This window comes from Peromyscus leucopus, chromosome 4 (assembly GCF_004664715.2).
Source record: "Peromyscus leucopus breed LL Stock chromosome 4, UCI_PerLeu_2.1, whole genome shotgun sequence".
Lineage (NCBI taxonomy): Eukaryota > Metazoa > Chordata > Mammalia > Rodentia > Cricetidae > Peromyscus > Peromyscus leucopus.
The window spans coordinates 149,431,671-149,444,316 of record NC_051066.1 but is presented as its reverse complement, the minus strand read 5'-3'; the positions used below and the strand labels follow the sequence as shown (position 1 = coordinate 149,444,316).

General features: G+C 46.0%; 1 protein-coding gene across 5 annotated transcripts in view; it reads right to left on the bottom strand.

The window, feature by feature from the left end:
• Ncoa3 (nuclear receptor coactivator 3) overlaps positions 1-9,969 on the bottom strand; it is a 92,942-nt gene extending 82,973 nt beyond the window's left edge. For all 5 annotated transcript variants that reach the window (XM_028868533.2, XM_028868534.2, XM_028868535.2 and 2 more), the window contains exon 1: positions 9,887-9,969. The gene's annotated coding sequence lies outside the window, so the exon portion shown is untranslated. The remainder of the gene's footprint in view (positions 1-9,886) is intronic.
• Positions 9,970-12,646: the final 2,677 nt, after the last annotated feature.

The window sequence follows — 12,646 nt, the reverse complement described above, 5'->3', positions numbered from 1 at the left end:
TCAAAAGAAAAAGGAGGAGGGAGGGAGGAAGAGAGAGAAGGAAAGAAAGAGAAAGAAAGAACGAACAAACCACCACTAGTCAAGTAAAGAGAGGAGACACCAGCAGTGGCCCATGCTTATAAACCCAGCACTGGGAAGTGGACAGGAGGATCAGGGGTCAAGGTCGTTCTCTGCTACACAGCAACAGAATCCAGACTTGGCTACCAGAGATCCTATCAAAAAAAAAAAAAAAAAAAAAAAAAAAAGAAAGCCAGATGGTGGTACACGCCTTTAATCCCAGCACTCTGAAGGCAGAGACCGGCAGAACTGAGGAGTTTGAGGCCAGAGAAATCTCTAGAAAGAAAAAAAGAGAAACTCTTATGGGGTGGGGTGGGGGGACCAATGACTCATTACAATGAACAACAACGGACATTTGCCAGCAAAGCCGTCTGAGCAAAAGCGTATCCTGGGCAACACACCCTGACACTACAGCTTCGAGACGCTGTGTCTGTCTTATTTTGTGTTTTTATTCTTCTGTTTTCTTTTGGGGGAAGGTTGCAAGGGTGGAGGGCAGATAAGAAGGGATAGGGAGATGAGAGGAATTGAGATGCATGATATGAAACTCAAAGACTTAAAAAAGAGAGAAACGAACTTGGAACAGAAGACGTGTAAAGACAATTCAGAAAATACTACTAGCTAGATTCTTAAACATTTCCAAATCAAATTGCTAGTTTTAACCAGGAAGCAGAATCAAGTACCTAGGCTGCTTCAGGCGTCAACTTTAATTCAGTAATTGTCTCGGGTGTTACAACCTGTCTCCCCTCACATCTCCATCTCCCCCACTGGACAGCACACACCACTGAAGTCCACAGCTTGTTAGGAAATCTTCATAATTCGTCAGTACCGAAAGCTGTGGCTATGCTTACCATCCTCTGGCAGGAAGAACTGAAGCTGAAAGAAGTTGGTGGTGTGCACATGGAATCCCTGCATTTGTGGGACAGAGGCAGGAGGATCACAAGATCTATATAGCAAGAGCCAGGCCTTAGCAAGATCCTGTCTCAAATATTAAAAAAACAAAACAAACCAGAGAGCCTAGCAGGGTGTCCTCCTATGCCATGTCATAGGGGAGGCTCGGGCACAGGATTTGAATTCCAAGCTGTGTCCTCTACACAGAAAGCCAGGTCTCAAACAAAAATAAAAACAGCTCTACAGCAAGGCATGCCCAAAGCTTACAAAGTATTGAACTCTCCTCAAAGTAACAAGCAATCCTGCCCAGACTGCAGAAGAGGGGGAAACACTTCCAGGCTTCTGACATGTATCCTTTCTTTCAGTTGTTTTGAAACACTAAAGGATCCTGCTGCTCTTCCAATAGCAGTTAACTTGCATTATAAAAATGTCAGTTTGGGGCAGATTGTGAGAAACAATTGCTCTTAGGTAAAATAATCTTGTCTTGGACTTCAGTGAAACAGTCTTCACCCTGAAAGCACCCCTTTCCTAGTGATGCCTCTCTCCCTCCCCAGGCTTTCTCCTCCTTTGTACTCAAGGTCTCAGAGGCCAGAGAGAGAGGAACAATGGTACACCACAGCTGCAGGCTTCCTGCCTGCCCGCCAGGCATTATTCTCAAGACCAGAGCACTTCCAAACACTGCTTGGGTTGCTTTGAAATTCCCTCTTTCAGATTCCCCTCCTTCATGGACCATCTACTGAAAAGAATGGCTTCCAAAATGTCTTGCTGCACCAATCAAAACTCTAAGAAAACTGAAAGTCGCTAGCTTTGGGTATGGTGAGCTAAGCTACAAATGGCTTGAGTTTGGTAAAAAGCCAGTAAAAATGAACATAACTAGAGGGAATGTGTACTTGTGACTATGCACAGGATTGACTTTTTCTCATGGATAAAGGAAACCTGTTTCTGAAAAATCCTAAATTTATTCAAAATTGCCAACATTAAAGAATGAAATATAACCATCATTTAAAAAGTAGGTGGAACCTACTCTATTGAAACCTAAGTGTCTCACTCAATCTATGAAAAGGGCCAAGATGTACCTTCTCAAAGATGTTTTACACCAGAATGAAGTACATTTACATATGTTAACAGAATAGATCACCAGAATCACCTGACAACCTAGAGTCTCACTTCCTCAGATCACATTTTAAATGTGGAACACTCAATAAAAATCTTACTAGATTGCTGAGCTAGCCCAAAGAAGAAACTCAAAACAGGTGGTTAATTATCTATCTCCCCAGAGGGGTTCTTTGCCCTTTGTCCAAAAACATTAAAAATTGAAGGTTCATGAGTAACAACTTGTCAAACTGGTACAATAAACAGAAATTTTCCAAGATCTTATTATACTTCTAGCAAAACAAAAGGACCAATTTAACAATACTTGATAAAGCCTTACTCTAGTACAACAAAATAATGTAACCAATCCCTAGAATTCAGTGCAATGTGATTCAACTTATACAATTAACATTCAAGCAACCACCCGGTGGTCTATCTCTGAGTTTAAGGCCAGCCTGGTCTACAGAGTGAGTTCCAGGATAGTCAGAGTTCCACGGAGAAACCCTGTCTCAAACAACAACAACAAAAACCATTCAACCAACCACCAGGCTCATCTACCTGAGGATGAAGACTTCTGCAGCCCTTCCCATCCATCATCCACCCACTACTCCAGCTGAGGGCAGTTGTGCAGCCCAGGCCAGGATTCCCTTCCCACCATCCTGTAAGTAACCAAGAATTCGTGCAGTATTAGTAAAGCTTTGTCCCTCACAGCAGCTCTAACCAAGGAGATCAGAGCTTTCAACCGAACAGCAGTACAGAACAGTCCACCAAAACCACACATCTTCCTGACTCCATCAACACAAACATTAGCAGAGAAGGAAAAACAGGACAGGTGTTCCTAACAAATTTGGGGGGAACCTCTAGCCCATTTGCTCTGAGAACATTTCAAGATATGTTGTCAGTCAAGTGAGACGCCTTCCCTTGCCTCTAGGCCACGTGACTATGGTATGGTTAGTTAAATATGCCTTTATTGCTGGCCCACTTATAAACTGACCTAGACAGCAATTCCTACCAAGCTAAATGAGCACTAACAAGCTGCCATTTGCATTTGCTAAAATAATCCAGTGTGTGTGAACTGGCCTCACTCCTGCTGAGCATCTTCTGGCCACTTTCCTGTTCCTTTAACAACTTTCCAACAGAGCTAGGAAAAGGAAAGGTGATTAAATCAAGTCAATTCCATCATTTGTTGGAGGACTGAACATAGGTTAACTGTGGATAAAGTGTATCCTTAGCCCTGGATCCTCTCAGAAAACAATGGATATATATTTACCTAACAATCATTAAGGATCAGCTTCAGGTCCATGGGACCCCTCTTCCACACTACTGCTGAATGTCCCCTTCCAATCCCTAGAATGCACTCAGTGAGAGCCACATTTAGCTGCAGCACTCACCTCAAAACTCCCTGCAAATTAACAGTCACCTCCTTTCAACTTACTGTGAGAAAAGCGAACATTCCGATCCAGTGCCGGTTTGGCTCCCAGAGCTCTGGCCAGTCAATACAGCAAAGAGAATATGCCACGCTGCTGTGTATATGGAGCAGCGCAAACGCAGCTGGTGCACCAATCCCTGGCTCAATGGACAGGAGGCAACAAGAACAACTATTGCTTTTCCAATCCCAGGAAGCATTAGAGTGAGGAGGGTATTAAAGTGTAGCCAATCTGCTATGTGGACAAACTGCCACTGGAGGCAATAGTCATTCTAAACTCACCACAAACTCAAAGTTCCAAAAGCACATCCTCTGAATTAGAATTAAAATTGGAGTTTTAAAATGCAAAAAGAAACTCCAAAGCCATTTACATCAGCAATCAATTAGGGACAGGACCACAGCAATTGGGGTTTGTTGTTGTTTCATCCAACCCTATTACTCAAACTGAAAGATACTTTAAAATTCTCAAACAGTTTTCAACTTAATAGGAACTATTTCAGAATCATGCAGCTACAGCACAAGACTAGATGATGCGTTGTGCGTGCAGGTGTCTGCTCCATCAATGAGATGCAGGGACCGAACTCAGGCTGTCAGGCTACCCAAGCACCTCTACCCACTGAGCCATCTCTCTAGCCCAAGACGGGATTTTGTAAGCTGGGATTTTGTAAGCTACTTTTTTTCGTTAGTAGACTGTCCCTGACATAGCAAGGAACCTTATTTCAATGGGTCAAAATGGGCTTTCCTGGAACATACACGTGATGAACATGAACCCACGGGGACACACAAACCATAAATAAGTTGTTGAGGGCTGGAGAGTTAGTTCAGTGGTTAAGAGCACTTACTGCTCTTGCAGAAGACCTAGGTTCAATTCCCAGCACCTACAAGGTAGCTCACAACCATGTAACTAACTCCAGTTCCAGGGGATCAAACATCCTCTTCTGACCTCAGCAGGCATTGTGGTACATATACATGCATGAAGACAAAACATTCATACACATTAAGTAATAAAATAATTTAGAAATAAATAAGTTGTTATTTCACTCCATTTCTTGGAAAGGCACTTCTGGTCTATGCCAGTCTGGTCTACACAGTGAGTTACAGAACAGCTAGAACTATGCAGTAAGACTCAGTCTCCAAAAAAAAAAAAAAAAAAAAAAAAAAAGCAAATAAAAAGATGGATCAAGAAGGCATTAGCGCTGGACCATGGTAGGTGCACACCCACACACATAAAAGGAAAGGGTCCACAGGTCTGAGTTGGGAGCTACTCTGGCCTATTGTAATGGGGAAAAAAGAGAGAGAGAAGGCATTAATGGACTGGGGAGGCAGTTGAGGGGCGGAGAACTTGCCTAGCATGCATGAGGTTCAATCCCAGCACCCAAAAAGAAAAACAAGATATTACTAAGCAATCATCTCAAAAGTGTATTTTGTTCACACGCATCTCCCAGAAAGAGGATCCAGGTCCCCACAGTACATACACTCCCTCCTTACTAAATGAGTTCCTATTTACTAAGAGGGTGGAGGGTGGAAATGCCCTACAGAAATTTTTATACCAGGGAAAATGCACCCTAAAATCACTTACAAAGTATAATGAAATTAGCTAGGGATGTAGACCAGTGGTAGAGCATGCAGTTGGCCCAGAACTCAAAAAAATATAAACACGGAGCTGGAGAGCTGTCTCAGGGGTTAAGAGCACTGGCTGCTCTTGCAGAGGATTCACAAATCCAAGTAACCAACCACATGGCAACTAACAACTGCCTACAACTCCAGTCACAGGGATCAGAAGTTTACTCAGGCACCAACACACACATGGTACATAGACATATATACAGGCATATATACAGGCAAAACACCTATACACATAAAATTAAATACATTTAAGTTTTATTTTAAAAAGTCAGAAGTGATTTCATACAATCCCTAATAACCTAGCTCTACTATCTTTCTGGTTTTTTTCTAAGTTTTTTCCTAATGTGTGTGTGCCTGCATGAGTTTATGTGCACCACATGCAGGCAAGAGCCCATGGAGGCCAGAAGGGAGCATCAGATTCTCTGAACTTGAATTAGAGATGTGACAAAAACACAAGTGCTCTGGAAAAGAAGTAAGTTCTCTTAATCACTAAGTCACCTCTCAGGCCCCCATTCAATTATTTTAATTATTTTAATGAACTGTTAGTAAACTTTTGTTGGTTTGTTGTTTTTTTTTTTTTTGGGGGGGGGGGTTTGGGGTTTTTTTTGGTTTTTCGAGACAGGGTTTCTCTGCGTAGTTTTGCGCCTTTCCTGGAGCTCACTTGGTAGCCCAGGCTGGCCTTGAATTCACAGCGATCCGCCTGGCTCTGCCTCTGAGTGCTGAGATTAAAGGCGTGGGCCGGTTTGTTGTTTTTTTTAAGAAGGTTTCTCTGTGTAACCCTAACTGTCCTGCAACTGGCTTTGGTAAACCAGGCTGGCCTCTAACTCAGAGATCTGCCTCCCCAGTGCTGAGATTAAAGGCATATAGCGCGCGCACACACATACATACACACACATACATACATACACACACACACACACACACACACACACACCAGCAGACTGTTACTATTTTTTTTTATTATGTATATGACTGTTTGCCTATGTGTATGTATATTCAGGAGCCAAGGGAAGGCAGATAAGAGTACTGGATGCCATGGAGCTGAAGTTACAATAGGTTGTACTGAGAACCAAACCTGGGTCCTCTAAAAAAAAAGCAGCAAGTACTCTTCTTAAGCACTGAGCCATCTCTCCAACTGCCCTGTGCTAATGTTTAAAAACATTCTAGCAAACAAAGTGGAACACTCCTATAATCCCATTTGAGAAGCTAAAGCAGGAGGCAGAGCTCAATCAATCAGGGCCAACCTAGGTTATAGATCTAAATGCTATCCTAAATTAATGATTCAGAGTCTTCTAAAAAGTGATCATCCTAGCTGAATGAGGTGTCATATCTCTAATCCCAGAACCAGGAAGCTGAGGCATGCAGATCATGAGTTCAAAACCAAACTGAATTACAAGCTCCAGGTTCCACAACAGCCTGAGCAATGAGACCTTCTCAAAACACAAAGACAGGGGCTGGAGAGATGCTTACTGGTTAAAGGCACTTGCTACATACACTTACAGAGGACCAGGCTTCAAACCCCAGCATCTACATGGCAGCTCACCATTAGAAACTCCAGTTCCAAAGAACCTAACGCCCTATTCTGACCTCAGAGGACACAGGCACAGATGTGGTATACCAACACAAGCAGGCAAAACAGCCATACATATCAATTTGGGGGAGGGCTGGAGAAATGGTTCACTGGTTAAGAGCACTGGCTGTAGCCGGGCAGTAGTGGCACAAGCCTTTAAATCCCAGCACTCAGGAGGCAGAGCCAGTTGAATCTCTGTGAGGCCAGCCTGATCTACAAAGTGAGTTCCAGGACAGGCTCCAGAGCTACACAGAGAAACCCTGTCTCAAACAACAAAAAAGAGTTCCTACAGGACAACCAGGTTTGAATCCCAACACCCTCGTGATGGCTCACAAACATTTTTGTGTTTTGTTTTGGGTTTTCTTTTTTTTTTTTTTTTTTTTTTTTAATCAAAAACAGGGTTGCTCTGTGTAGCCCTGGCTGTCCTCAAACTCAGAGATCCATCTGCCTCTGCCTCCTGAGTGCTGGGATTTGGGATTAAAGGAGTATGCCACCATGCCCAGCTCATAAACATCCTTAAATCCAGTTTGAGGGGAACTGACACCCTCTTCTGACCATTTCAGGAAATAAACATGCACATGGTACACAGACATGCAAGCAAAATACACACATAAAATGATCTTTAAAAAAAAAAAGACCGGGGATGGAGGGATAGCTCAGAGGTTAAGAGCACTGACTGCTCTTCCAGAGGTCCTGAGTTCAATTCCCAGCAACCACATGATGGCTCACAACCATCAATAATGGGACCTGGTGCCCTCTTTAAAAAAAAAGGACCATCTTGTTGATTATATGCTGAAGTCTGTGTTTTGAAGACCTCTTTAGTTAAGGGATGTTTTCTGATAGAAACTGCTTACAGTTAAACCCACCTAGTCCACAATTTTCCAACTACAAAATGTACTTCTTTCTATATGCCAAAAGCTGGCATGTGCCTTTTTATTTAATGCTGATTGGACAATTAAGTCTTTCCTATCAACATACAAACTACCCTATAATTTAAGATCACAGGTAGTTTAGATTACTGCTCATTTAAATTCAGAACCTGGGGCAACTTCCAGTGACACAGGAGCTACTGTGTTGATATCATTTTACACATTACCAACAGGCTTCATCTTACAATGAGCCCTCGGGGTTCTTCACGCCACAAGTTATTATTTCTTTAAGGGTTTTACACCGAGCAACAGAAGCAATAATTCAAAAGAGCCTTTCTAGCAGCTATCAAGATTTTTTTTTTTTTAATGTATGTCCATGCACCAGGAGGGTGCCTGGTGCTCACAGAGGCCAGAAGAGGGCGACTGATCCCCTGGAACTGGAGCTACAGACAATTGCTGGACACCGGGAATCAGTTCTGGGTCCTCAGGAAGTATAGCCCATGCCTTTTGTTTGTTTGTTTGTTGTTTGTCTTTTCTGAGACAGGGTTTCTGCGTAGTTTTTGGTGCCTTGTCCTGGAGCTCCGCTCTATAGACCAGGCTGGCCTCAAACACACAGAGAGATCCACCTGGCTCTGCCTCCTGAGTGCTGGGATTAAATAAAGATGTGTGCCGCCACCATCCTGCTCTTAACCACTGAGCCATCCCTCCAGTACCTCCAGGTTTTAAAAGAGCAAAAAAGAAAACACGATTCCCATCCCATTTCTCCCTGTTCCTGCTTTTAGTATATACCAGCTGGTCTTTGGTCCCAAAGCCAAACATACACCATGAAATGCTAGTAGTCACTGCCTCAGGGAGGGTTTGGAGTGAAGAGCTTCCTTTTTCAGTGTTTTTAATGTCTTTTCAGTTGGGTGTCATGTGTGAAAAAACCTATTCTAAATAAGCTGACAGCCATTTGATTTTTTAAAAGAACAAACAGTTCACGAACTCAGAGGTTTACACTACCATTCCCACAGCATATTTGCTGAAGATCTGGAATCCACACTCCTCCCCTGGCTCCAGCATCTCGTCTATTCAACAACCTGCAGAAACAAATACTAAGGCTTCCGTGCAGCAGCACAGATCGGCCAGCCGATCCGAAGGCTGCCTTTTAAATCTCCGGCCACCGCAAGCCTGAAACAGACGCTCTCATCTCAGTCAATCCACTCGGCTCTGCAGCAGACAGGGGACTGATTCGCCTTCCTGGTTTTTTACCACACAAGCTTAATTACAAAAACAAGTTGGCTTTGAAGCGCTACTCAGAAACTGCAAAAAAGGAAGTCTTTGCACTTGGGAGGGGGGAAAGTTACTCGACTTCAAGACGGTCTCCAATCTTCCGTGTCATACAGTATGGAGTCCTGGGCTCCTGGACCGTGGGCCTGAGATGCTCTGGCCTCTCTCAGCTGCTCTATTGGTTAACTTTTCCACCCTGGGCGCCCTCAAACTGCCTAGGAAGTAGCATTGCCTCCCACTTCTCTCACAGGCTGTGTGTGAGGCTCGGTTCATTTAAACTATTGCAAACAGAATCAATGAACGAATCAAGATTGGGAATTTCGGAAGGTGAAAGTGATCGCGGTGATAGGTGATACCAAAAGGCAGAGCCGACATCGACGCCGCACAGAGGGCAGACCCCACACTCATCCCCGAATCCACGCTACACACACCTCCAACTCCTCATCCGCAAAGCATCCACCCTATACACATCGCGGACCCCGCTTCCGCCCCGTACTCGCCCCACACAGACCTCAGACCCTGCACTCATCCCTCACACCTCCACTTACCCCGCACACACCTCGAACAGCGCACACTCATCTTACACGCCATGCATGCACCCTGCAGACCCCACACTCACCCTGCATCCACCCCACACACCTTGTAGACACCGGATCCACACCACACACCTGGCGCATCGCGCGGACCCCACGTCCAGCCCACACACCCCGCACACACCACAGACCCTGCTCTCACCACGCACACGCCCCGCACTCACCCCGCGCGCACCGCACACTCCGCGTCCGCCGCGCCCGCTCGCAGCGGAGCCGCAGCCTCTGCCCGAAGAGCCCGAGTCCGCCCCGCCGGGCGGCGCCGGCGGGAAGAGGAGGCTGCGCTGCGCTTCCCCAACCCGGGACTCGGCGGGGGGAGCTCAAGCAGCAGAGGCCGCGGCCGCGAACTCCTCGCGACCCTGCGCGGGCCCCGGAGACCAGCGCCGCCCGCCCGATCCCTGTCGCCTGCGCCGCGCGTTGCCGGCGACCCCGAGACCCCCGCCCGGGGCCATGCCGCTGGCCTCACCCGCCTCCCGCCGCCGCCTTTCTCTCCACTCACCGCTCGCCGCCATCTTCCCCAGCGCTGCTCTCAATCGGAAACTCACAGCTCAGCCCCGGCCGCCGACACCGACTCCGCCGAGGCCGCCGCCGGCGATCTGAGGAGCTGAGGCGACCGCCGCTGAAGCCGCGGCGCGGGGGCCGCCGGGATTTGTAGTCCTGCGGCCACGCCCAGCACTACGGGTCCCAGGGGGCCGTGCGCGCGGTAGGGGGCGTGGCCAGGCGGTCTAGGTGACTCCGGGTATTGCGTTAGTTTTCCCGCGTGCTCATCTCCATCCTGGAATTCCTGACATCTATGGAGTGTCCATTGTGCGCCAAGCACCGGTCCTCAAGACTAACATTTGAGGGGGCGTCATTCTTACTTTTCGGACGCCCTGCTATGTCACTGGCCGGGGGGGGGGGGGGGGGTCACTGAGGCTCACAAGGTATTCGGTCCCCAGGTGTGGTCTCTCAAGTCTCATGATTTACACCAGAGAACAGCTTGCATTAGAGTGGGAAGAACTGAGAGGCACTACCTTAACCAAGGGCGGCTTGAACTTAGTGTCACCAGGAGTGGCTCCAACTGTCACCACATGTCTCCTGATAGGATGCGATGCAGAGCAGAAGGCTACCTCGGTAGAGTTCTTGAAAAAAAATAAGAAAAACTCAAAATGTGCAGCATTCTACAGAACGAGCTTGTACACCAAGATAACAAACCATTAACAAGTGAAGCCAATCCTAGTGACCCATGCCTCGGGAGGTGGAGGCAGGAGAAAGGAAGATTCAAAGTCAACCTCCAAAAACAAGTTTAAGGTCAGCCTGGACTAAGAAAATAAAAAGGTGTCTGACCAAAATAAATAAAAGTCAAATGCAATAAATCATAGTCTTGTTTTCTTTCTTTCCTTCTTTTTAGATTTTCAAGACAGTTTCTCTATGTAGCCCTTGCTGTCCTAGAACTTGTTCTGTAGACCAGGCTGGCCTCCAGCTCAAAGATCCACCTGCCTTAAAGGTTTATGCTACCAACCCTGGCTTGAGGATAGCTTTTATGTAAAAAGAACTTGGAAAGAAATTTGGAATTGGGTTAGTGAAATAAAATAGACATTGTCAGACATATATATGGGGGGGGGGCATTGTCTTGGGACACAAACCATATAAAATGTCTTCAGTGTGAATAAAATAAAACAATAAAACCTACCCTAGCTCTGCTGTCACCTCCAGGATTTCCTACCTGCACTGTGGCAGTCAGTCCCTGCTTTAAAGTTCCACAAGTACCCACCCTTCACTCCAGGAGTCTATTCACACAAAAGCCAAGTCTAAACCTGGCTTGGTAGTGGCGCACCCTTCACCCCAGGGCTCAGGAAGCAGAAACAGGCAGATCTCTGTGAGTTCCAGGGCAGCCAGGGCTATAGAGGGAAACCCTATCTTAAAATTAATAATGGTAATAATGATATTTTTAAATGTAATGAAAGAACATCAAAAGGAATAATTATTGATTCAAGTGCAGTACATATACTGATAATGTATATCCAGTCATATACATATCATACACATGTATATGTTCAGAGAATAACTGATATGAACAGTGAAAAATACATATTCAAGGATGTCAGGAAAAAGATCCAACAGGAAGCCAGATATGCTGCTTCGGGTGAGATTTGTAGGTGGCCCTGCACTGAGTAACATCAGCGGGCAGGCACTAGAGTCAAAGCTGAACCCAGCTGAGTGACAAACGCAGGGAGAAAATCAGCAAAGACGCCTGCCTTCATCCTTCGCTCTCAGTTTGCACAGACCACTCCCCCATGAAAGACTTGACTTATGTCCTGATCTTTGACTTAGGGTTGGCTCTAAGACTGCTCCCCTAAGGAAACACAAGTAACGTGGTGAAGCCCTCAAGCCTAGGGCTTAAATAGCTGACAGCTTCTACTTCCTCCTACCTGGCGCCAACTCTCCCACTATGAGTATCCACAAAAAGGGAATTGAAGCACCAGTTGACAGAGGCTGAGGTCCCAGGCAAGAGCCAACACCAGCTGCCAGCCCTTCTTGTGCCTTCCATATACTCAACACGCAAGCCCTAATGGTCAACAAGATTGGCAGCAGAGCCAGACCTAGTAGGACACACTTAAAATCCTTGCATTTAGGAGGTAAAGGGAAGATTAAGAGTTCAAGGTTATCCTCTGCTATGTCTTAAATTCCAAGCAAACCAGGCAGTAGTGGCGCACGCCTTTAATCCCAGCACTCGGGAGGCAGAGGCAGGCGGATCTCTGTGAGTTCGAGGCCAGCCTGGGCTACAGAGTGAATTCCAGGACAGGTTCCAAAGCTACCAAGAGAAACCCTGTCTCGAGAGGGGAAAAAAAAAATAAGTTGGGTGCTCTAGACCTCAAGTCAGAAAGGGAGGAAGGTACCCCCAGAACTCAGAGAGCACTTCTATGTTCCAAGTACTTTGGGTGCTTTAGTTTGTTGTCATCAGTTTTGTGGGGGTTTGGTTTGGTTTTGTTTGAGACAGGGTCTTATGCTGCAGCCCAAGCTGGTCTCAAATTCACAGCAGTCTTCCTGGGATCCAAAGGGCAACAGCATACCCAGCTTTTCAGGCACTTTTTGTAGTTTTTCAACACCCACCCCACCCTACCCCACCCCACCCCACTCCTCCAACCCCCATCCCTGCCCCTAGTTCATTTAATCATTGCAAGAATGCTAATTATTCCCATTTCAGAGATAAGTGAATGGAGGCTTCAAACAAGTCAGTCACTTGACCAAGGATATAAACCTGACTCTTCCACTTTGC